At 42.9% G+C, this 27129-nt stretch overlaps 1 protein-coding gene across 4 annotated transcripts in view; it reads right to left on the bottom strand.

Annotated features, from left to right (window-relative positions):
• Window positions 1-26202, bottom strand: part of stan (Protocadherin-like wing polarity protein stan) — a 69479-nt gene extending 43277 nt beyond the window's left edge. The window contains exons 1-3 of one of the 4 annotated variants that reach the window (XM_086986366.1): window positions 25637-26202; window positions 15793-15969; window positions 4696-4724 (exon numbers count right to left, since the gene is read on the bottom strand). The gene's annotated coding sequence lies outside the window, so the exon portion shown is untranslated. Of the gene's footprint in view, window positions 1-4695; window positions 4729-15792; window positions 15970-25636 lie in introns of all 4 variants that reach the window. The other 3 variants (XM_022802709.2, XM_022802708.2, XM_022802710.2) reach the window with 3 other exon arrangements.
• Between the last annotated feature and the right edge of the window lie 927 nt (window positions 26203-27129).

The raw sequence follows: 27129 nt of genomic DNA, 5'->3' as shown, positions 1-27129 counted from the left end.
GCGGACGATTATATTATTCCGTAGTAATTCAGGTTTCTTCTGTTACTCTTCTTTTCTGAAAGTCGCTAGAAAAAAAAAAACAGCGGAAAACCGGCCGGTCAGCCCCAACCTGAAGCGAGCAGAAGAACTGGCTGCCTACCAAGGTCTATAAGAAAAAAAGAGAACAGTAGGTGAAAAGAGTGAAGGAAAGAAGGTGAGCAAAGCCGGTTCTATTGAGAGGGAGGCAAAATGATGGTCCGAAAGAGACCAAACACGACGAACCGAAATAGCCACCGGCGGACGAAGCGGCTAGCTGGATGCAGAAGCGGGACGGGATGCTGCGGGGCCCAAAGCTGATGCTGGCAGCAAAGCAGTCGTCGTCGGCAGCAGCCGTAAAACGTCAGAAGTAGAAACTGCGGCAAAAGTCGAATTAGCCGGCAGAAGAAACCCTCGAGAGGACCGAAAATTTTGGTCCACGTATTACGGCCTGGTCGCGCTGCCTGTCAATATATGCTATTGGCCGCGTGCTTATTCGAACTATTCTTGCCCTTGTTGTTACTCAAGCGCGACGCTTCAGGGCTTGATTGAGCTGAAAACAGACGAAGAACAGCTAGCGCAGGACTTGTTTTTCTCCCATTTCTTGCCTGAATTTTGTGGGACTTGAGAAGCGGCAAGTGACCGTTGCTCGAGACTAATGCGTCAGCGGGTACATCGACATTAACCGCAATACGGCCTTCTCCTATTCCCCTACTTCAGAGACGACAGTAACGCTATAGCAGCAGCGCGGCCACTGAAGGCACCAACGAAGTCGACTTAGACTCCAGCTTCGGCTGTTACAATAACGGTCACTAAATAGACGAACAGACCAAGAACTGAGGAACGATATCGGACGGAGCAAATAGCACATTAGGAGGCATAGCGTATACCGTGTAGGCGCCGGTCGTTGGCGTTAGGTTAGAGACATTTCCGCTGCTATTTTAGCTGTTCTTGTACATATTACTGCTATGATTGGCTATCGTGCTGGAGCAAGGAAGACTTCAACAAAGCTCGGTCCCGACTGTCTGTGCCGTTGTCTTCATAATATGCGACGAGGGCTTTGGTATCATTTGAAGCTATACTTTACACTAAAATAGCCATACAATAACTGTCGGAATCGCCAAGATCAGAAATCACAGCGCACGGTTCGAATAGACATCAAATTCGATGCCAGCAGGCCACAGAAAGCCACTGCTACTCCAGTGGCTAACGTTACGTATGCAGGTGTTGTTTTGCGAGCCGCTGGACAGGTAAACAGCCACGGTACTCACGAATCGCTAGAGCCCCTCAGTTACAGAATTAACGCACTACTGACTTGCTCACTCAACCGACTTCTTACGTCCCCCGCTTGGCAACGATGCACAGAGACTGTCGTCTCCGCTACCGACGTGGTAGATAACCGTCGAAATTTACATAGGACGATTGCTACTGTTCGTTATTCAGCCGATGAAATTGACGAAGCAGACAGCCACCAACACAGTTTCCTCCGAATCTAATCATTAGAATTGGGAACATTAGATAAATACGTAATGGGCAACGCCACTTAACAGCTGAACAGATCTTATTGACGAAATCCATCCGTCGCGTAACCCTGTCTTCATGAGACAAAAAATTACCGTTTTCCAACCATTACCGCTTAAGGCACTTCGAGCATGCCGATGCTAGCCAAATAGACTGATAAACGGTACCACATCACGTACTAAGCTGGGACAATTTCACCAAAGACAGCTGCAATGCACCAGTAGTACTTAACAGCAGAATACAGGTTCGCACAGAGGAGTGTCAGGGACAAAATACAGTGTAACAATAATGACCATTATTCGTAAGGCAGAAGAAGGAGAAGCTCAAAAGGAGAATGGATCTTTTGTTGCGTTCCATTCGGGGACGCGGGGCCCGGGGTCGCTCGTGAAGCGTTTCATTGAGCGCAGGAGAGGTTCACCTGAGCATCGATCATCAACAGGGAGAACAGCAACCATAGTAAAGAGATTGTACGATTATAGCGTATCGGAAGAAACCAGCGACTGTCTATGGGGGGCAGTGAGAAAAGCTCACGACGTCGATAACAAAGACTCCCCTTGTTAATCTGACATGCCAGGAACATCGATCGGAGGTGCAACAAGTCCAAATAGCCAGCAAAGAGCCAGGTACAGAAGAGTCGAAAGGAGATATATAAATGTCAAATAAAGATAACAAAAAAACGATTTCAAAGAATGATGATCTGAATTACTATTCGGAACGTTAACGACCGACTTAAGTCGTCCTGGACCCTGTCTACTATATATTAACTATTCTATACAAGAGACTATACGTTTAGAATTTGATACTGTTTCAAACGCCGGCCAATACTCCTTGAGTTATTTTGAAGATTACCTCTATTTGTCAATTCACGTTTCGCTGCTATAATTGTATAAAATAGCAATAGGCTTGTAAATGAATCTCTGTGTCGAACTATAAGACGAAATAGTTGAAATTTGCGGGAAAAGGTGGGGATATTTTGTAAAGGGCAAACGAGCCATTACTGCCACTGATCAAAGACTTACCAGCCAGCGACGTGCTGCTAGCGTCCGAGTATAGGTCTCAATCTGACTTTGACCTCGATTGTTGACCTTGTAATACAAGTCTGATGGGGGTTCGGTAAAAGCAACCGTAAACTGGCGACGTTCTATGAGGTCTGTGAATGTGCTTTGATTATCTCTGCACAATTAAAAAACCTTTTCGCAAACCGCCGATAGTAGTCAATAAGAGTTACAATACGTTATACGCAAATACAAAAAAAAAAATTAAATCAGGACTTTTGCTTAGAACGACCTCTGCGTATTATTTTATGCAATGAAGTTATTCGAGCTCCTAACCGAAAAATAATCCAGTAGTGCCTCCATTGAGTAGTTTCAGCTGCAACACTTGCCGCGATTTGATTTTCTTACTGCATAATCCAACTATTTAGTGCAGCCCGTCACATTTCTCTTTCAATGATCGGAGAATACGTCGATGCACTTACCCACCCAGCTCTCAGATCAGTTACCCTGACGCTCAACTTTTTTCTGATCTGTACAGGCTCTTTCCGATACCTAAATGGCCAATGACATTAATGTCATACCAAGTCAATAACAAAAACAGCAGAAAAGCCAAAAAAAAAATAAAAAAACAAGAATCCCATAAAAAGCTCACCATGACCCCGAACTGAGAGAATCACCAAGTAAAAAAAAATAGCAACAACAATGACAACGACAACAGCGCAGCCAAGATTATAATCGAAGGGAATGGACTGAGATCGAACTCTCTCACTTCGCGTTAAAGAAACCATCGGCAGTCGTGGTGGCATCGGCGACAAATCCCTGCAAACAGCAGTGACACAGATAAGCCAATGGCCTCGGCTTCTCTAATTATCCATTGAACAGAAGCAGCGTTAACGGCCACGAACTCCGAACGATGCTTCAGTCGGCGGGCAGCTTCGCGGTAGGAACATAACGTATAAGTAAGCGATATGCCACTACAGTGGACTGGTGCAGGATAACAGGAAGACAATTCAGAAGCGGCCTGGTCCGGTCGCACTGCGTCGGACCGTGTCGAGCCGCGTCATCGATTCATTCTTAAAATGATACATCAAAAACCAAATTGAGATGGAAGAGCAAAACGTGACTACAACACATGCCGCAGACGCTGGCAGGGTATAAATGGGACGAAGTATTACTATTACAAAGTGGTAGGGCAAGTTGTATTTGACTGACGGGGGGGGGGGGGGGAAGGGGGATTGACGAAATGGGAAAAACGGGGGGACACGACTGAAGTCCGAAGTGAAGTGAATTAAAGTCGAAGATTCCAATGAAAATGTTCGGAGCGGCTGGCAATGAGCGAGCGTCTGACGAAAATAGCTGTCGAGAGCGGATAAAAAGAAGCAGTGGCGGCAGTAGCAGAAATAGACGTATGAGAAAAACGAGATGGAGCGCTTCAGACAGAATGCTATACAGAAAATGATAACATCTTGTGAATTGCTTACATTAACGCTGTTTTATGCTAGGAATCTCTGTTGAAAACGACAACAACAGCAACAACAACGGCGGACGCGGCGACTGGGACAGATAATGTGCCTACGTCAGATGAACATCTTGAAATTTTCACGTGTTAAATAAAGGGCAAATGACCAACAAGTTGCACCAGAGAACCTTTGTTCAGTATCGTCCGGTTCAGAGCATTTTGATGGAGTTTGTCGTTGTTGGAGTCTGATGAAGCTAGTCTGCGCGTCCGAGTTGGATCGCTGAGGAAACAAGATCTTTACGAACTAGTATAGTAGAGAAGTTTTGCTGATAGGTAATCCTTAGAACGATTCCAAGGCAATGGTTGTGCACATAGACAGTGCACGTATAGCGGTTCGTAGAAGCTGAACGAAAACATGGAGCTATGGGTCGAGGCCGTTGATGAAAATTTGCAATACAGTGATTAAGGGTAACTCATCGTATGATGTGATAGCTCACCGATGACTGAGAAATACAAAAAAAAAAAACTATTGCTTAGGAAATCACTCGCTAGTAAAATCCTCGAAAGCTTTCGAATCGCTACGCACAATTTAAAAACATGTATTTTTTGCAGATAACAAAAAATCATGTTTTCCTAGCAAGCTGACAAGCTACCTTTAACCTTCACAACTGACGTGTTATGTGAAATTAAATATGTCCTACTTACAAGCCTTGGAGCTTTAATGAAGAGTGGTGCTACCTGGAAACAGAATAAATCATGTATATTATTAACAAGCATGTTTGTTATGTAAGCTAGATGAAAAGCGACAGTCTGTGAAAAAAAAAGCAATTATAACATCAAGAATAATCGCGGCCCAGTTGACCTGACATTGTTGATACATCAACAGACAGTTAGTTTTGGCTAGAAGCGACATTGTTGCAGTTCAAATGTACAGAAACAACATTATAGGAACTATTACAAAATACGCAACCAATGACAACGATGGCAGGGGCAAAACTCTAAGGCTACGTCAAGTAAGAACCTATGTCATAATGGTTATTATTAAATCCAGTAAAATTCAATATATGCTTGATGTTTCCCTCTTTAGGAGATACCTACAATTTTTCCTCATATAAAGACGAACTGATATGAGCCATGTCTGCTGACCCGCGGCCCGCTTGACCCCCATTGTCTGCTGCTGCCTAAGACAAGTATTTACGTTCACGAGACTAGTAATAATTGTAGTGTATTGTCTTGTAATAAGAAAATACTCGCGTGGGTTGATTAAATGATCAGTAACGCGGGCGCCACGGCCGCTACCAGCAACGAAGCCGTGCACCTAAACCCATTTACTAAAAAATGGAGATCACTGTCGTACAACTTTCATCGCTTCGTGCTGCTTGTTGTTGCCTTGACGATAATCAAGATGTTTTGCAATGGCCCGATGTTTTGCAATGGTGAAATCATCTTATCGGCAAAAAACCACACGAAGCTTTCACAAAGCTAGCTTTGGTCTGTACAATGTTTAATGAATAAATTACGTACGCGCAGTGCCGTCTTACGAATGGACATAGCGTACCTTTCTCCCCGCACTCGCACTCAACCAAGCAATGCTTTGTCCACTATTGGGGCATCTGTCGGAAGCGCGGAGAGCCGAAATGGAATCACAAAATGATACTCGGCTTATCTGTTGAACATATTGAGTATTCGAGACGTTGATCACGTCCCTTATGCCAATGGTATGTTGCGAGCTGTGAGCCCGTCGAAGTGAGTCTTTGAGACAGACGTGACCGCGCACGCAGAGATTTAAACAATAGCCGTTTACAAAATATTAATGTTCCCTAGTGGGAAAGTGTCACGACAGATGTACAACGTGCCAGGATAAAAACGTGTGGAGGGATCGTCGAATTTTTGCAAGATTCACGCATTTTACTACGTATCTACTAGTAAGCATACTCTGGTAATGCTGTTCTCTAACTATCGACGGTGAAACAGGGGCGTCCAGGTGTTGTCTATAGGAAGTTGGTTCAGTGTCAATAAACAGGAGGCAACCGATTCTGTTATTCAAATATTATTATAATATTCCGATATTCGAATTTCACTCGTGGTACAAACGATTTCCAGCTTTTCTGTGTTAGTATGGCTATTACATGTTTGCTTATTAAATTAATTTCCCTAGTAGAGGCTGATTCCCTGTATTCTCTCGTCATATATTAAGTCACCCCGGAGCTGAACCACGAGGTGCTATTGCGTGGGTCATCCAGGAAGGGTCCCACGGCACAAGCGGACCCACCGAAACCTACGAAAAAAGCAGGCCTACATTACAGAGTGTCAGCCCCGATGTGAAGCGCGATATGCTCGACAGTTCATTGGTTGGTGACTATTTGATGCGTTGCATCAGTGGCATATAGACCCACGATGCTGGTGTTCTTTATGAGCGAAGACCTGTTGTTTGTTGCACGGGTTACAGCTGCCGCAACCGAAGCACAAGGTGGTCTGAAGCCCAAGCTTAGACACAACGCGTTCCGCGCCGCTGAGCCAGCCATCTGAGGTTTACCTAATAGCAGTAATAAAGGACGTAGAGCTCGAAATATTCGGTCAGGTTCTAGGCGTAAGCGAATTCCCTTTGATCACTCGTTAAAGAAGATGCGAGTAAATATCAGAATTCCAAGATGAGTATCACGTTTTCTGGTTATGGCCCTTCTTAGAGCCTGAGGTAATATTAGCGTTCAAGCCAAAAACGAAATAGGATAGCACGAAGTTCAATGTGTTCCGCACCACAAACTGCCCAACTCGTCCATTTTACCAGACAATCATTCTGTACGCTGCCCGAAACGGACCATCATCACATTCAAATACACTTCCGCGCAGAACCGTGTTTGATATTCCGGAATTGCAGCCGGATAACGTCTACAAGCCACCATTAGATATCCTAATTATATTGTTCTATTTCCAAACGGGCTTAATCGCGATATACCTGCCTGCTGGGCTTCTTTCACGTACGCGGACATCGGCCGATTTCCAATCTAACACTAGGCGTGTGTTGTATGTCGGAATATTTTTTTTCTGCTGCGGTAGAGTTAGCCAATGCGATTACACGATAGAACTGCCGTTTGAATATGATCTATTGTTAGAATAACTATATTGAGCGACTGTGTATGCGAAAATTGTTTTTCTAACATCTATTGGAAATCACGAAACATATATGCCGTTTCGTGTATTTCAGTTAGAATTGTCAAGCTGATAAAAGACGAACGTAGAAACTTGGCAAATCGCTTGCGGTATTGCGTGCAGATCGTCTGGACGTAACTGTAGAAGCTGTGTTTCACGAACGCTCTAGAAATAAACACATTTAGTATTAAAATTGCTCCACCGAGTATTTATTTAAACTTTTAGCTCAAATCAATAACCATTCGGTCGTTCGTAATTTCGCGCGTCCATTGACCATCTACGTGCATCCAGATCTCGTCATCTTGCGATCTGTGGTGACTCACAGTCTTTCGTTCTCAACAAATTACCTCCTTTGCAACTACTCGGATTCGAATAGGATTGGACTGATGTAGACTCAAAATCCTTTATTATAAGAAGCTCGTCTGGCTGGTTGCCTAGTCGGCGAACCATCGCCAGCTACAAAACTTTGCAAACGATGTATTAATCCTATTTTTGCCGTCGTGATACCACTTTTGGGTTTGTTTATATTTTTCAGCCTGATATTAAGCATGCAGAATTGCTATTGGGAACGCTGATACGATATTGACTACGTTTGCAATTTAAATCCGATTCAACTACGTAGAATTAGTGATTGTTTCGGACCGCTAGCTTGTCTTACTTAAAACATAGCTGGGACAGCCGAAGTCCTATAGCGATGAGAAGCATTCGATCTAAGGGAATATTCATGTCAAAGTTAGGTAGCGAAGTGTAGACGAAGCACGTTAACCGTAAATCTTCTGAGGAGGCAAAATTTCGTCAAATAGCTTTGGTCGGATTCGATAAAGATTATGGTTGGCGCAAAGGTATAAGTTACAATGTTCGACATATCAAACTGCTCTAGCCATCGTACGATAAGCTTATTTTTATCACATAGTCGTTACCACCTTTGAACAGATGCCGTCAACACTTTTGTATGCGTGGTAATGTTCTTCCACGGACACGTGGCATGGCTTATTTTGCAGGGCAGCATTTTGAGCTGAAATATAGCTCGTATCCATATCTTCTATTTACTTGCTCCAAGCCCCATCTCGTTGACTATGGTAACAGAAAGAAGCAGAGAATCAAATCCCTGCGCGAAATTGCCGGCTTTCACCACGGCCACTGCCCCTGCGATACGAAGCGTTTTACTCGCGGAAACATGCAATGCAGCTAGTTCGTCGTGAATCCCGAACCAGCAGACGGATGTTGGTCACGAGCGACATCGCGAACCGACGATAACGACCGAAGGCACAGATCAATCCGCGCAGGTGCAGCTGTTGACTACGCCTCTAATCAGCAGTGCAGCTATATACGCGGGCTACTGTCGATCTGTTCCTCTGGAACTGCAGCATCTATGGTGCTTGTTATCCAACGAAAAGAAACGAAACGATCCCGACAACGAAAGTTATAAGGACAACACCCAAAAGCACGGTGGTACGCGAAGCACGCGTTTATGAAGAGGATGACGATGCCAAGAAAAACCTTTGGCATCGATTAAATTATTCGCTGCGTGTAGATTTTTATATTTCCTACAAAGTATTCTAACGGTGCTTTGACATCACAACGACTGGTGACGGATGCATCTACAAAGGCGGTGATTTGATGATATGCACATTGGACGTTCCCAAGGGTCCATGTCAAGTTAGTAATGGACCCGGAATCGGCATAAGTCTTTACGATGTAAATAATCAAGAACATCTTTCAGCGTCAGAAATTAAGACTAGTAATCATCTATTTGTAAAAAATCGAGACAATTTTATTCAATGATTAACTGTTTTGCGTCTCAAGTCTTGTAATGTTGCTGAACATTGCTTCGGACAGCTGGCCCCATTAACACGAAATGGAGTCTGTCGACGCCCCGTTTCCAATCTAAGCCACCACGTGTTTTTTTCAGTTTAATAACTAAATACGTTACCATTAAAGCATCTTACAGGACAAGTGGTTAAATGATATGTAATTATCCGGCTTTTGAGGAAACTCGCATATCTATGTAATAGCCCAAGTCCAATCAGACGTATGCCTTAAAATAAGTGAGACATATTGGCCGGACGCTCTAACCGATCGAGTAGGAAAAAAAAAGAGCAAAAAGAGTAGTTCTGATTGCAGCACTAACAAAAGTCGTGAATAAATATCATACCTTACTTAGCGGGAGTTTCACTACGTTGTTTGAATCTAGCGTTCTGGTTATCTATTTCATTAAACCTTGAATAGAACTGTGGCGACTGTTTTGCCGGCTTCAGATTTCGACTTCACGAAGTTGGCGCAAAACTAATTATCTTACGAAGACCGATCTATTATCTGTATTCGTATATGTTGATCGCACATTTTTGAATACACCGGTAACCCTGTGGACGATGAGCGTGTCCTAATTTTCCCATAGGCATCAAATTCATTCATCAACCAGAACATACGGCTGAGTAAATCCCTACTCGTCGAGAACAAAATAACTAGAACTACGTCGAACGCATAACGTGTTGCCCTTGGATTAGAACATCTGTATACTTGTTTGTACACCATTATTCTAGGTCTGTGTTCGTTGGGTTTTGGCACATTCGCCATGCATTGGTCACAGATGCTGGACGCTTCCACCCATTCAGTGATTATTATTTATTTACTATACCAATAATAGTCAACATCAGCAACTTTGATCACGAACCAAACAGCTACTACCAATGGACTACAATTAAAGGTGCCAAGAAGCCACAATGTTGTCTTCTGCCATGCATGCTAACTTCCGAGCGCCTACTTCCTTTATTTAGCTAATTATGAAGCATCGCAAACTTTCACTGGTCCCACGCACACACAAAGAATCACTTATGCTGACGTACGCTAGCCTCCATTGACAAAGGTAGTTGTTTCGCTAAAACACTGGATGCATCGTGCACCAACTGGACCTGTCCGTTGGTCTCTCCCAATGCCTCTTCACTTACAGATCCGACTCGGGGAGAAGGGACTAGTCACAGCTTTCTCGAAAAAACGCTAACAACCTGTTATCCGAAGCAGTCTACACTATCTAAAGTTATGCTGTACATTAAATCACCACGGGGAAAGTGAGCGAAATGAAACACGACGTATCAATTAGTGGCCACTTACTGATAGCGATAGCGAGCTGCCGTCGACCAGATATGAACTATGTATAAAAATGATGGACTGGCGTGGTTCGGGAAGAAAAGCGGCTTAAGGCGTAGCAGACGATGTCGATGGATATTTGGTATTTTTAAATAGATGGATGATAGGAAGACAAAGGAGAAAATGAAGCAAATGGAAACGATTCGCTATTTCAACGTTCACCATCTGCAGGCTGTCGTTAACTAGTTACTAATTAGCATCCAACTGTAAACCGCCGCATCAGTATTTACTGAACGCTTCCGTAGGATATAAAAATCATCAAATAACTATTGTGGTACGTACCGTTTTTTACCCAGAATAGGTGAGACAATTGCGAAAGCGACAAAACAATATTAACTTTAGAAGCGTAAGCTAGCGTTAGCAATAGATGCATCTGCAATTAAATACGTAGAAGTAGACCGTTTTGATGACCGTGCTCAAGTTCTACAGCTATTTGTAATTGCAATGTAATGACACTTGATAGGGCACAACGATAGCTACCCGCCGTTTTTGACGTGTGGAAGTTATACGCAAGGTACAACACTGCCGCATAATAATAGAATAAGTTTAGATCAAACATTGAACAATTCTATATGTTGATTAGCAACATTCTACGCTCGGATGAGTTTAATGTACATGGATCCGAAATGCCATGGACTCTCTTTTTTTTTTTCTCTGTTAGTTACCTAGTTTGCTAATGATATATCTATCGCTCAGGCATCAATTATGATACTATGTACATCGCTTTCTAAAAGTAAGATTTGGAAAATCTAAATATTTCATTCATAACACGTTGAGCAATATAAATAGCTTTGGAGGTATTATTCTTACTTTTGTGCATTGTAAATGTTTCAAAACTACCAGTTAGGCTTGCTACGGCACAATAAGGTGAAACTTCGTTCACCAAAAAAACATATACATCTCAACTAAACGCCAAGCAATATTATGCAACGGACATGACATGTCAATCACGCTTCTAAATCGCTCGAGCATATTTCCGTCATGACGCTCGCTAGAGGCGTTTCTCTTATTTGACAAGCTACAGATACTGGCCGCCTTGCCGGTTCGCCTACCAGTATCTGATACAAACCCCTCAATCTGCACCACAGCGACGCTAGTATAGCGGGGAGTTGCACTAATCAGTAGGCCGGATGCAAATTTCACCGGTGATTGCCCCCTATCCTTTTCTCTTCCCTAAAATTGACATTTAATTTTTTCTCGCGCGCTCTATTAACAGGGCCATTTTTTACGTCCATCTACTTTACACTAAATATACCGGCCTTGGATTTTGCAGTGGTGGTGATCGCTGAACTACTGCAGGGTTGTCGATCCTGTAGAGCGAGAAAAGGTGCATCTGCACACATGTTGTTAAACGATAGCTGGATAGTCCGCCTCGACATTTAATTGTACGGACGAAAGGGAATATCGCCCTCATTATCATAACTGTTAGTACAAATGTGTCGCGAATAGAATATCACAGCTGGGTAGAAGGTTTTTTGGCTCGGGAATTGTTTCAATAATGGTCCCGACAACTGATTTTTATATAAATGCCGGTTCGTATATTTTTATATAAATGCTACTCAACGTTATTATCTCAGCAACTTACCTGACCTCATATAAACAACACCATATGCTTCAAATCATGCGTTTACGTGAAGCAGATTCCATCCGGACAAAAAAAAACCTTAGAACGGAGTGAGGTGCTTTAGAAACGTGGGCGTAACAGGCCTATACGAGAGGGGCCTATTTCGTTTGCAGTAGGAACTGTTTCGAAGCCGACGGATGTCAAGCCATAGCGGTTTCCGGCGGAGAGTGAAAAGCCACCGAGTGAGCGCAAAATGCAGTAATGTGTGCCGGCCAGCTTGCTAGAAGGTCCTTTCTCAAAATCAGCAGCCATAGTGTCGAACTAAATAAAACTAATGAACAGATATAATGTATAGGCCCCAACACAACATGTATATATATATATATACTTCTTTAGTCTATCGTGCAGTTAGCCAGAAGGTCCAACCGTAAAAATGACAGTCTCATAATAGGAAACACATAGCAGAATCGAGATAGAGAAGTAGGATAGACTAAAGGTAGGACACCGCCATGGGGAACCGCCACTGATACACTAGCACCGTGTGCAGTAGGACATAGGTCTGACAGAAGAACTGATCAAAGACTCATGGACAAACAATCTAGATGATCAAGCTCATGGAAACCTGTATTCTGGTACTAGACGGTATCAATAGCAACAACTGAGCCTAGATTTCGTTCACGGACTGTTAATTACTATAATATTACTGCGACTAAGCACGCATCGACCATACTTGCTAGTTATTGGCATTGGTCTTCGAAAGTTGTTATAGCGTTCACTATATCATCGCCGAAGCAGCCTACATGAAGCCCATACGTGTCATAGCCAAATTTGGTGTCCATGTATATATAGAAACGTACGCAGACAACGGCGCCTTTGGGGAATTTGCTAGGCCGAATCGGTTTGTTGTTTAGCTATTTTTGTGTTTTGGTGGCGAGTGCTGCTGCCGCTTATATTATTGTTAGGACTGATGTTGTTTTCGATTCTGCACATGCACCGGATCAGTTGAGGAAGCAAACACTGTTAAGCCGACCCAACGATCGGGAATGAAAAACTGACTGATGAACGGACCAAGCGACAAGTCGCCATCAACGACAATCAGCCTGAGCAGAATCGGTGTGACTGAGCATGAGCATCAGGCATCAATTCGTCACGGAGCCGTCACGAAAAGCGTCGCGACGTAAATCCCTCTATCGGACTCAATCGACAGAGGTTCCATACTAGCCAAAAGGCGGAGGCAACCTCCGCGTTTCGTCTGACCGTGATGTGATCGTGGGGCTAGCGTCGGTTCGTCCCATCTGCAGACGGTTCAAAATCTCTATCTACATAGAATGTACACGACAAAGACGACAATGTGCATGTCTGCGTGCGTTTGTAGCAAAGGGCAAGTGACGCTAAAATCACGGCTGACGCTAGCTTTAACGAAAAGGCGTTTGGAGAAGGCGAGGAGAGTTTGGTGTTAGGACGAGGCCGATGGCTCTTGGAGCACCAGGTTTGTGAACGCTAGGACTTGTGACGATCGTAAATCAATAAACATTAAAAAGGCTGTTGATTCACATTGATTCCGTACGAAGCTTCTTAATGGCCAGTTGGTTGTTGCAACTACCGTTTACCACGGTGAACAGCTACCAGCCGTACGATGGCCAGTGCATCTATCCGAAGCAGCCGGGACCTTATAACGGTGCTTGTATTTTATATACAAGGACAAGTATTGACTGTTTGATATAGCTGTGCCCGACAGGTTACCAGAATCGATTTTATCACCTGGCAAAAAATCTATAAGAGCAAGGCACTTTTAAATCATTATGAGACTACAGTGGCGTTGTTCATTTAAGAATATGTTTTAATTTCGCTCGATTTACTAATCGTATATGTTTCACATAGCGTACGTATGTCTTCTGAGTGCGTATTCTTGTGATATTTCAAACGGTAACGAAAAGCACTTTTGCGATTTGCCTCGTATGCCTGAAAACTGTGATGAAAAAAAAACAGTTATCTTGACGATACATTTTTACGCATGAAAGAATAGTGGGGCCCCTTACAGAGTTTTGCTTTCGAGTTCACCAATATGAGCCTGCCGCTGTCTCATTTAAACGTAAATAAAAAGAACCCACTTTCTACATAGACTAGTGGGGGGCCTAAAAACAAAGAGCTCGCACTATTTTGAACTTTCAAAGCCCTACAAAACTTTCTAATCCATTCAAATATGCCCACTTGCCTCTTTTAGCTGAGTGAACGACAACGCACTAGTGGGAGTTCCGTAAACTTCGAGTCTTCTCGAATGATGCTACCATTCGGAAATACCCCGCTGTGCCAACGCACATAAATTAATTAACAAGCTTGAGTTTACAGTTGACTCGACGAGAATGTAAGCCGAACTAAATCTTTCAACCTATCCATTGGTTTGTAAACCGAGATGACTTATATGACAACCGAACTATTAATCGAATAAGCGATCTATCTCGTATTGTGCATACTCATATACTATGGATATCGTGCTAGGACCTTAACTATTCTTTTCTTTCATAGATAATAATATGGCACTTAACTACAATGAAAGATTTATATTTATTCCCAAGCGCACTAAGCAAGAGACAAGTTACGGTCTTTATAACAGAAAAAGAATAGTAACTATTTCAACGCTATCCGGCGACCGATTTTTGGCCAAGTCCTTTCTTCTTCCGCTTCAAGAGGTCAAATCTAGTCGTCGTCGAATGCAGTGTCCATCGTTTGTGCTGCTAGACGCGCAAACAGGACAAAAGCAATATTACTTTTTAGGTTTAAGTTCGCTTCGGTAAAGCTGCGATAAGCTAACGGTCTTCGACACAGCTACATGATAAACGAATCGCTTTCATGAAACGTTTGTGGAGTTTGACGTGCGGAGTCTCGGGCACCGAGTTGTGCTTTAGAACGACACGGAGATGCAAGTTAGTATAGCTTTTCGGCGGGATATTCTAAGATAATACAAAATTCTTCAGAGAAAAAAATATGGGACGTATGAATTTTGTCGCAACCAACGATGTTTCGCTTAATTCGTATCTTCACAGGGAGCGCCGGACCTTTATTATACAATATGCGAAGTTCATACGATCATACCAGTATCGTTTGACGTAAATAAGACCATTGCAACGAACTGTCACCGAGTCCATGCTCTTCTAACCTTCGACAGAATCATTCGTGCGCACATTAGAATTTCAAAGGAACTTTCCCTTCTCCACAATTTTACCATTCTACAATAGCTACTTAGCAGCTTGATAACAGCTAATGATGGCTGAATAACAATCAGTTGAATTTCTGAATGATTGTTAAATCCAATACGCTGGAGTATGCCTCGCTCGAATCCATACGCTTTGACAGCACAACGAAACGACTATGTAACACCAGCTTTGTTTTTCAATTAGAATTCAACAAGCTCGATTTCGCCCTGCGTGCCACACCTTATCAGCACCATGCTAACCGGCCCGTTTCTAGCGAAAAGGAGTGCTGCCGCACTAACTTACATACTGACCGTCTCAAGCACAACGCACGACGATTGTCTGCCGCCAGCGTGTTTGCCATGAAGCCACATGGACGTGGTGATTGAGCGACATCGATGTACCTGTTTTACATCCCACACACACACGTTGATAGTGTTACACTGCGCGAGAGACGTCCTATAGCGTCCACTGAATTTTACTGTGCTCGCACCGGAAGCATTTGTTTATACCGCTTCAAATGTCGGTGATGTAAGCCCACAACCAACTGTGACGCGACGTCAAACCTCGTTGTGCGTCCTGGTACGTTAGCCTATCTGAACGATTAATTTGGTCAAGAACCGGCAAATAGACGGTGTCGCCCCCCAACGAGCTATAACAAATACTATATCGACACAAGCGACAAATGAGTAAGTGGCATAACAGACGCATGCAATGATGTTAACTGAGCAAACATTGTCGAACATTTACTTGCCGAACCGAAATCACTTTCTCACCGTACAGCATTCTACGATACCCCCGTGTCTCGTTAGTAGCTTTTCGACCGGCTATTATCTAACGAACGTTGTTTGCTCTTCTGTTTCTGTAACCATTCCGCTTTCTGGTGCTTGACTTCGTCACATAGTTCGTCCTTCTCCGTACCACCATCTACAATTCATATTATGTATATTAGTCAGTCGTCTTATAAATTGCTGCGGCTATCTTTCTGTTCTGCCGTGCCTTCGTTCTATGCGATTAACAATAACAAATCACACAGAAGTCTTTTCATCATTACAATTGTCATCCCTATTCTACGAAGCAGGGTTCTCGTCTAGCTGATTAGCATGGACTGATCGGCTAACGAAAGCCTGTCATGAACAACAGAGAATCGGAAATTGTCCACGTTAGTCTACTATGTTCAGAAGCTGATGTTCGTTTTGACCAACTAATGTAGTAATTTTTACTACTTCTGCTGCGGTTGTTCGTGCAATTGCTGAAACCACAGTTTGCTAGATCAATCGATACTTATCTGCATGAAAAATCGTTCTCCCCTGTATTTTCCATAGAGCAACTACTCGTGTCTCGTGGCGAGTTTTGGATCTGTTGGCCCACGGTTGGCTATGGCGTGTTATTCTCGACGTAAGTCCAACCTCTCTATGGTTGTCAATGGAGACGAAATGGCTATAAAAATATATAGGTTGCTTTGTGTACTACTGTAGTTGTAATTCATACAGACCAAAACAGACCTAGCAATTCAACTACCAGAATGAATGAACAGCGGGCAATTACAACAATAAACAACGATAAGCACAAATAAACTTTACAAATAAGTGGAAGCATATAGAACAAACATAGTACATAGAAGGACCCAATAGATAAAAAGGTAAATACTGAAAGCACGCTTGCCAGATAGAAACGATGGCGCTTTCCAGCAATTGGGTGATATGTCTGCTAGGTTAAGTAGTTGTAAGCTTCGAAGTTTGATTTCCTCGAAGCCAATTACGTTCAATTAGGTCCATTTGCGATGCACCATTTGAACACACGTAAAAGAAATACAAACAAAGAAACAAGGCAAGCTGACAGCAGCGGTAGCGGCTCAAATAATGGCCAATGTACTCATGGAAGAGGGTAGTTTATTGAAGTTTCTCGCCAACCTACGTGAAAAACATAGACATATATATGTATTATTTATATCCGTACGTATGAGGCATGGGTGAGTGATAATGATTTTGGACTTTTTTTTTTAATTTCTTGTTAGTTTGTCGATTTGACACGTTCGGAGCCGAGACAGCGACGACAGTTTTGTTGTGTTTGAATATCAACCCGGCGAGCACCATGAAACAAGTGCACGGAGCGCGTTTCAAGAGAGCTATGCAGCAGATATATTTGTCTAGAATATGTGATTTCTGTAGCATACCTTTCGTGTTAATAAATACGCTTTTTTATTTGAATAAATTCCAGTTTGTCACCAAAGGCTAGCCATTAAGTTTGTCATATTGTCGCATATGTCAAGCTTTACATAGAAAGAAATGAAAATACTTTGGTTATGGCAAATTTAGCTTTCGTAGTAGCCGCTACGGCCACCTTCACCTATGACAGTTTAACCCATTATTTCCTCCATGGCATGACAGCTGCGAACTTCACTTCGCTCAAGGTGACCCACTGGCTCACTGTCAGTGAACCCTATGACTGCAGCAGCAAATGAGCGCTACGGCGGACGGAGGATTTTTTAAAAACAGCATAAATTGACACAACAACAACAAGAGCGAACAGCAGAAGACGACGACGACGATGACAATGGCATCAACAACGATGCTTCGTCCTCTTCATCAGTAACAAGGACAACAAAAACACTGACAGCACTGTCAGTAAAGACCACATTAAGGCGACCGTAAAATGGGCGACACGCAAGGATAGCAAGCTTAACGCAAGGAGTAGCAGCAACGGCGAAGATGATCACCAGACTGGAAAGACAGAACGCTGTGCATTTAAATGGCTTATCATTCTTAGCATAGCGAACTATTGACAAGTGACTGCGAGCTTACTTACGTCAGAAGTTGCTATTCAGCTGACCTCTATTGCAATGTGGACCAACGGCGTTTCGTTCAGTGTCGACGCCGCTGGTCCTCATTTAACGTCGAAGCATTTTCACTCGTTACTGCTGCATAATAAATACGCTCTCTCAAGCATTTCTCAACGGCGGGCAGCTACAGCGGTATCAACTAATAATCGCAGCCGCCATAGACATGGAAAAGGAGATGGGTATTCATGGCGTAAAAACTTTATGGAGATGACTAGGAGAGACAAATGAAACGCGCAAAAAGCCTGATAGTGATGTGTATTTTCACCGCTTTTTTTTCAAGTTTCACCGCTCAAAGTAACGAAATTTTTGAAGTGCGTAGAAACGAAATTAGGGGCCTGCTTCAGAGTGAGAAGGTACATTACGTTAAGACAAACGGAGTCCAGAAGTTTCTCCATAGATCGATCTGTGGCATGAACGTGATGCAGGCTTAGGTTTGAATCGTGCATATGCTTTTTTTCATTCCTAGTTTTAATGAATCCATTAGAAGCAGGAGTCGTCTCCCACTAAGCATAATTCGCTGTAGGGAGTTTCACAGTCTCATTTTCACCGCCTTTGCGGAGGATAGGCTACATTGTAAAAAGAAAACTGAAAGACGTTTAAATTTAGTAGCAGTATATACCAAAGTGCTAATAAAATAATGGCAGTCGTTGTTTACGGCCTGCTTTTCTCTGTTGTCCCGTTTACTGATAATCAAATGTTCTATGTCATCTAAAATCTTGTTGGAAGGGCTTTGTAGCCATTTTGTCATAAGTTTAGGCCCCAAAAGGATTTTTCTCACTTGCTGCGCCGCGTTCTTCTTCAAGGTCAAAGAGTTCACAGACCAACCTGTAATAGAGGTGGTACGTGCGGTGAAATTCGACGAGAATCGCCTTAAACCAATTTTGAAACAAGATGAGCCCATGTTTCTTTTGATAGAGCAATCGCCGTAGAGGAAACAAATTTCCGGGACTGCTTCTCCAGCTTCTGAATATTGGCAAAAAGGCGCTGTCGGATATTTCCTCTTTGTGATCCAAGCTCAAAATAAAACTTTTGCTTCGTACGAAACGGTGCCAACACGAAAACGGCTTTTCCACGATGTCTATTAGCAAACGGAAGAGTGAAAAAGAAAACGCAGATAAATAAAAACACAGTCGTCAGCCTTTTCCCCAGTTTTATTATTTCTTCGGTGTAAGCTGTTTTTATTAAAGCACCACTGTACTATGAATACAGAGCTGACGATTTCATCATAAATAATAAAAGCACATGAGTAATTAAGTATTATATGCAGTTAACACCTTACTCACATACTGTACAATTGATCGACAGGCACAGCTTTTAGCCGAAGTTTCTTGGCCGTTAATCGCTTCGCATGCTTGAGAGTACCTCCCCTTTGATAAGTGAGCTGACGTCTATCGGCTAAAAGAGCGTGAGGATCATTGTTTTGAAAAAAGGTCAGCACACGAAATGGCTTGTCTCCGCTTTAACTCACGCTACGTCTCAACGCAGTCTCAACAATGGCGAGCTCTTGACTCACCATTGTTGAGACTGTCCTAAAGTTGAACGATCTTCAGCGCAGTCCAACTGTCATATGAAAGTATCGGGTATGTACCTCTATTTGTCTTTTTTGCGGTTTTTTTACTTCTTCTGTCTTCACCCCGCACACTGCCTGCAAATATGTGAGAATGCCAGCATCTCCCAAATTCCTCCAAATAATGTAATAGAATTACCTTGTAATTCCTCTTCCATTACTGTTTCCTACACAGATTATCGATAATATATGCTAATATGTGTACACTCTGTATGTGGCATTGTGTGTCTCCGCAAAACGTAACTTCGTTTGTCAACAACGGTCTACCGGTCGTTATCAGGTTTGTTTATCGTGGCGACCTCGTCGTTAGAAACGTTTCTACGATGGCGACTGGCGTAGTGTTAACTCATAACCTTTGTTACGTTACCCCGTTATGACGAATTCTCGACTACCTTATTGCAAAGGCATTGTTGGTGTGGCTGTTGCTGTTGTTACAGTTGTCGATAGCCCCGACCGAGGCTTTTCGTAGCAGTAGTGCCGGCACTCTTAACGGTACCCGTAATTCAGGCCCGCCTCATCCACAGCAATAATGCCGGATGAATGGTGACGAATACAAAGACAGCGAGCACCAATGCCCCTCAGCTATTGTTGTCATTACCACAGCGACATCGTCTAATACCGCTAAGGAAACGACCGACTGCGTCTGGCAAACTTCGCCGTTAGGGTCCTTGGCGCTGTCTTTTCGTTATTATAAATGCCAGCCGAATGCTAAACGGCGAGCCTCGGAGGGAACAGAAGCAAAGACAGTAGCGTGAGACATGGCCCAATCCATGAAATCAGTGTCCGCACCATGAACGATAAATGTGGCAGAAAACACGCGTTGACACCATTCTATAGAAGATAAAGGAAGGTGTTTTCGACTCAATGGTAAGACGATGTCAGAAACCTGTTGGTACAATCCGTGTTCTCGATGGGATCATAACTTGGGCAGCAACTAAGGTATCCTGGGTTAGGTCCCACTAAGTTCAACCGAGGCACATTTTTCGGACACTATGGGGAGATTTTGGTCCCTAGACAGACTAACAATTAAGGGATGGCCTGACAAGCCCATTTCTTCACGACGAGATGGTCGTTTAGATAACTTCGGCTACGCTAGCATTGTATTCAATTTGTCCCATTCCTTGATCTTGACTAGACTTATCTGTTCGGTTCAGCTTTGCTAAGTCATGAGTCAACCCGTTCGACGCTAAGACGACAACTACCCGACATAGATCGTCACATGCAGCCGGACAATTCTCAGTTGCCTTTACAAGACAGTCATTTAGGGCTCAGTCCTTAGCGCGTAGCTGACCAGTAAACATACGGTTATCAGCCCGTCAAACATATCGGGTGGCCAACCGTCAGTTCGGTGTCATCCACCTGACGGCAGCAACGAACCGCCGCATTATCAAGTGGGTTCCGCGTACTCCCCTACTCAACGCGACTTGGCGTTACATTGTGGGTAACAACAGCACTCGGTTATCTATCTGTATTTACAATTCCGCGCCGAGAGCACGACAGCGATCGTTATTTGCGGATCGCTGTTGGTAGCTTACTTCAACCAGCTGCTATAATAACCGCAGCGACAAGCACTGAACTGCTTCGCGTTGGATACAAAAAAAAGTATGACAGACAAACCACTAAGTTGACCAGGTGACTGATGAACAAATTCTTAGATGCTCAAACCATTTGTGCTGCGGTCGGTTACTGGTGAGTGATCACTGTTTGGCAATCAGAGCAGCAGTGATGAGCTAGATCGGCATAGCACTGTGCATGTGGGTTTCTTACACTGATTCCGTTGGTATGACCACAGCAATGACGACGCTGCATGGTGTCCAAGTGATGACGCAAGTTTTGCCCAAGCTGTTGCGTTTTCAAGTCGGTTCTACAGAGGCCAGTCATTTTAAACAGGCAGCAAAAGTATGTATGGAATGGGACAGAAAGATCAAACGCCGGACGATTACTCAACAGCAAACCATCCAGAAAGCGACGAAAAACAGAAACTTTGCGAGCAATGTAGACCGCGTCTGCTAATTCATCGGAGCGTTGGGAATAATAGAATCAGCAAATGCCGACGGCTCTGAGAACTGCGGATGTTGTTGCCGTGTCTTCCTCAATGTTTTGCAGCAAAATACATCAAAAATAGTGCACACGCGCTCCGCACGAATTAGCAAACTTTGTCTTAGTGGGTGCCTCAGCCCAAAGCAAAGAAACGGCCGCAGCCTTCTGCCCAAGCGGCTAATTAATAAAGAGGAGCACCCCGTTTGGACCGAAATTCGAAGTAGACGAAGTGGACTGATGCAAACGAAGATAACAGTCTGCACTATTGAAAATGACCGGCAGAAAGTGCAGCAACAGCAATAACGCTTACAAGAAGCCAAACAAGAGCTAACCGAGCTGAAAACTCCGTTCGTGTCGTCATCGTGGTCAGCGTTTCTTTTTTAGTCGTGCTGTCTCCCCTCCGTGTCTCTGTGGTAACCGGGCAGTCCTCTGCACCAGTACTTGGCTCTCAAACGATTACATTCGCTAATATACTCAAGGGATGTCCGGTTTGCCTTCAATTGTAGACGGTTATAGTCAGCTCCGAGCGATAACCGTATTTCGCTCTCTGGCTCATTGCTTGCGTTGCCTTCGGTTGTTACGCAAGGGAAACGAGTGAAAAAAAGATCAGCAAGCAAATGGTTACAACTGTTAGCCTTATAGTTATTATAGGCACCGTTGCTGACAGACTACGTCGGGACGTGTTACGCAATAAGCAACCGCCCAACGACCAACACATTTTGGTACAACGAAGGCAGTGGTGACACCCCAGTTTTCTATTACTGTCAACAGAAAAACACCAACCAAATTTGTCGGCACGTAATGCTAAGGCTTTGCTAACAAGGCGACAATAACATCAAATGTGTCGGAGGAAATAAGAGGGAAAATGGACAGGAAAATCAAACGGACTAAACAAAAGCTATCAGGCCTCGTAGAATGGAGATGGTAAACCAAACACGGAAATGCAAACGATTTCGGGTGCGGTGTTTACTTAAGGTATAAACGACGACTATATACTAAAAAACTGAAAAATGTTGACAAGGACATGGTGGACTGTACGTGATGAAACATGATAGTCGTCCTATGTAGTAATTTGGCGGCATTAGCGTAAGCAGCGGAATGGCAAAGTTATTTCAAATAAACTGAAAAACGAACGAAAACACACGGAAGTGAAGAATAAGGACAACGCACGAATTTAGTTCGAACTAGATTCGTATATCGTCGAAGTATTGGATTTTTTGCCTAAAATTAGTTCCTCATATCGCCTCCTCGAAAAGCTTATGAAAGCGCGTAGAGGGTTCACATTTTAGAGGGGAACTTGCCTATGGAACATGAACGCGGGTGAATAAGATAAGCTGTGCGATTTTTTTTTCCAGGAAACAACGGCACTTTTGCAATTTCCGAGATTGACGCTTCAGAGCCACTATTTAAGGGCAGCATTTTTGAGTGCAGATTTATGTCCACTTTCCCCCTACCTAAGCGCCGGTAACAAATTGTAAAAAATAAGCTATTTGATCTCGCCATGTAAATGTATTTCAATACTAAGCACAAAAGAAATCCATCAACAAATATTTTCTGCGATCTGCCGTTTACAGCGGTAGTGATAAAGAAAGGCTATACTACGTTTTATTTTTTATTGGAATCAATACCAATTTTAGAGCCGACTATTTTTAAATAACTAATTAACATGTTACATGGTGCTCTCCGTAGGGAACGATTTGGACTATAGTAACTCTTTTTTTTTTTTTTTTGAGAATCCGTTTCACTTTTGAGCGATCCATTGATTCTAATAAACTCCCAAACATCTTCTGAATCCCGAACGAAGTAGTAATCATTTTCAGGTCGACTTACGACTATTAAAAGTTGGGTCTCATCATGCTAATGTGTTGTCAGTGATCAACGTATACTGGTCAAGGCTGGCGTTTCCGTAAAAGCGCAAATATATTTTGACCACTCGGTAGGAAAAAACATATTGGCAATTGCTGTTGCCTCATCTAATTGGGACACTGAACCGGATGACATAGAAGAGTTTAAGTCTTGAAACAAATATTGGTCGAATCCCGCATGTATTTTAGGCCAAGTTGGATGCTTCTCAAATTGATTCCATCTATCACAAGCATCTAAGTCAATAAATACTATTTTTCTCTACATTTTTAACGGCGCATATATTCCCCATAAACGCAGTCAATATTAGCATGCGCTTTCATATGTATCATAAGCATCACACAATCTCTTTCTTCTAACAAAAGATCAAAACGAATTACTTCTTAAATGAAGTTTTGAGTGTTATCCTAGCTAAAATAATAGAGAGGTATTTTTTTTTGAGTAGTTTTTTTAGGTAGTAGATCCTTGAGGTTGTTATGCAACTTGCACACAAACGTGTGCACTACGCAGTCGACAACACTAGGCCACTGCTTTCCTTATTACTTTCACCGCGCGCACAGGCTATCATGTATTGCCTGTAACTTTAAGGCTCAAACCACCTGTTACCAACTAGCCCCATCCCAAATCTTTTAATGCGATCGTGTATATAGAGTGTATAGCTAACGACATTGTACCTCGTCGATTACGGAAGACTGCAATTCTGTGACAACATGAAATTAAATTTACAACTTCAAAAGTTTTTATTTTCGATAGGGTATTTAAGAAATAGTTTCAAAAAGCTTTTACGGCTGAAGACTACTTAGTCACACAGATGCTAGGTGGTTCCCATGATCGATGAAAAATGGCTAGAGCCGTACCTTATGAAATATATTCGTGTATCGTATGCGGGAGCCGTTACAAGCCCCAAAACAAATATCAACTTCGTTTTTTTTTCGTTCTGTCGTAATTTGTTATCCGTTAAGCGTACAGTGGACAGCAGATTGTAACATCAGAAACATAGTAATATAAATAGGAGACGATTTCTAACTAATAAAAGAGACTCAGACTTGAATTCGACCCTTCGGCTCATCTGTAGTTATTTTCCTTTCAACTCGCTGCTAACCGACTCTAGTCATTACCTCAATAGGTGTTAGTTTTGCTTTTACTCTCCGTCTAAAACAAATTTGCCTTGTTTTTTTTTAGTGAAGGGTTTATGCGATAGTTTGTAATAGTACCTTTAATAAATGCCGTATGCTTCGAGATATGGCCAAACACATTCTAGTTAAACGTCAGGACATAACACAATGTGTCTAACTCTTTTCTGTCACCATTTCGTTTGCAAATGAATTCCCGTGTACGCTGATTTCTATCTTACCATTACTTACATTTATATCAAATTTACTTTTTCTCAATAAAACTTTTATGTTCCGCTGTACATAACTTATTCGTTTTCCTTTATTACAATGTTCTAATTTTTATAAGAGCTTTGACAAACCATATGATGTATGTAGGTTATATTATACAAATTATAGCAGTCCCCTTAGTAAGCAAGTTTTGGCCTATTACCAATTTGGCATGACAGCTTTGCGACAATTAGACGTTTCGGAGAAGCGTCTATAAACTTGGCCCGATTCACAGACGTTACTTGGAACGCACCAATCTGCCTCAGCTCCTCACCCTTCAAACTGCTCAAGCTCAATCAACACGCACCTCAGCTACGCAGCAAGCATATGAGAAACGCATTGGAAAATAGCGCGACATGAACGTATGCAGACACGTACCATACGATGGCATGCAGGAATAAACCTTTTATGGAACAACAACGCATTTTCTTTTAGGTTCTCTGTCGCGTCACTCCGCCTATGTGAGGTCGCGTCAAGAGTTCTTTCTGTAGCGTCAAACAAACGGTAGCTACTGCTGCTATTCAATGTTTACCAGCTGCCCGATAAAAAATCCAGTGTAGTCCGTTGTAACTGCTGCAATTTCCAAAACAGTAGCCCTCCGTAACTCTCTGTTATATGGCGGCAGCAGGCGCGAGAACAACATCGGTAACAAAGCGAAAAGACGGCGCCGTAAAACGGAGTCATTGACTCCTCTCGACCGGTATAATTCACCAACGGATACTTTTCTTAGAGCAGCTCGCAGCAACAGCCAGATCTGACTTTAGCCGTTCTCGGCTCCTCCGGTGAAGACCAAGAGGACATAAGAGCTCAACTGTAGTAACTTGTAGCAATAATCACGCGAAATACTGTAACTCAACTCAATGCAAATATTATTAGAATATTCTGTCGAAGTAAACTTACCGTCACGCTTTAAACTCCAACCGTTGACTATATGCTTCGGATCTATCCACTCGGAAAATCGCACTGAATGCTCTTTATATCCTGTCAAGTTGCGCGCAACATTTTATCCAACGAATGGCTAATCCACGAAGGGAGCAGAGTACTCCCTTCTACTAACGAGCACTTCAGTAACCACACGTACATACAGACATACACCAATTATACTTGGTAACTACTAGGCACGAAACTCGTTTATACGAACGAAGCTATCTATATAGGCAAACACAAGGCAATACGACCACGAAAATCACTAATCAATGCTGCCATTGGCCCGGAGGAGGACTTGCTATACGGGGAGAAGTATACTTCGGCACCACGGATGCTGCCTGTCTCTGTGGACTGTATTGTGCTAGCCGCTCGGCTAAAACTTCACTTGTGACAGGCCAGACCCGTTGGCGGCTGCGGAAGGAACTTGCGGGATGAAATATTTACAAGATGGCGCCCCCAGCGGTTGTGCCACTGAGGGCTAAAGCAATGACGCCTTCAGAACGAAGACCCATTGAAGGGAGAGGGTAGTCGAAGTGATGCCGTATAGACAACAACTAAGACAGCTGGCGCTTCGAAACCGGGAGTTCACTTGGCGCCATTTGGTCGTCTGAAGCAGACGACAAGGACTCGGGCAGTGGCAGAAAATTTAAACGAGTGGAAGGAAGGAGGTGTTGCAGTATTGTTTAGCGTGCGAAGTCATTGAATTTTTGCAGCTGTTGAAACGCTTGTTGATGAGGATGACGGCTAATTGAACAATGCTACCAATCAGACGCCCGAATGATTATTAACACAATTTAGATTTTTTCAGTTCTTCCACCTATTAAGTAACACAAGGCAGGTTGTACTCGTGGTACGGACTGTTTCTTAAGCTGTATGTTTTACTCTGTCAATGTTCTAAACCCTTACAGATAAGCACACACTCTTTCAGTTCCGAGCTAACTAAATATAAACATTATTAAAAATCATTCTTGAATCTCTTTTTGTTAGGGCTGTCTATTTGTAACGCCAGCATACTAGAGATACTCACTAAGTTGATGAGCAAAGTTGAAACATATTTATTAACAAAAACTGCTACCAAAAAGCCGACATAAGCGTGTAATGTGTGGTCACAATACCTTTGTGTCGTCTATCCAGGGGGAGGCCAAAGGTGAATTTACAGCAATTTAGATAGAAATATCGGTCTCTCTACTAACTCCAGTAGTTCCACAAAAAATTGTATTTGAAAGAAAAGCTTAAGATTATAGGCAAATTCAACAAGTTAGTAAATTAAATAATTGCGGTCCAAATCTGTACCCAAATAATGAAAAAATTAGATGAAGTGCCTCCAGTTCAATGCGACCGCCGTTGTGGCCCTCGCATATTCTTTGTACTCAGACGTTCAAAAACTATACCGAGAAGCTTGTCAAAATAATAGTAATGTTCACACATTTTTTGATGTTAAAAACAACTTAGCCTCGAGATTTCGA

The sequence above is a fragment of the Varroa destructor genome, unplaced genomic scaffold (genome assembly GCF_002443255.2).
Source record: "Varroa destructor unplaced genomic scaffold, Vdes_3.0 BEIS01000004.1, whole genome shotgun sequence".
In the NCBI taxonomy this organism is placed as follows: domain Eukaryota; kingdom Metazoa; phylum Arthropoda; class Arachnida; order Mesostigmata; family Varroidae; genus Varroa; species Varroa destructor.
The sequence above is the reverse complement of the archived record's forward strand: the minus strand, read 5'-3'. Positions and strand labels throughout refer to the sequence as shown.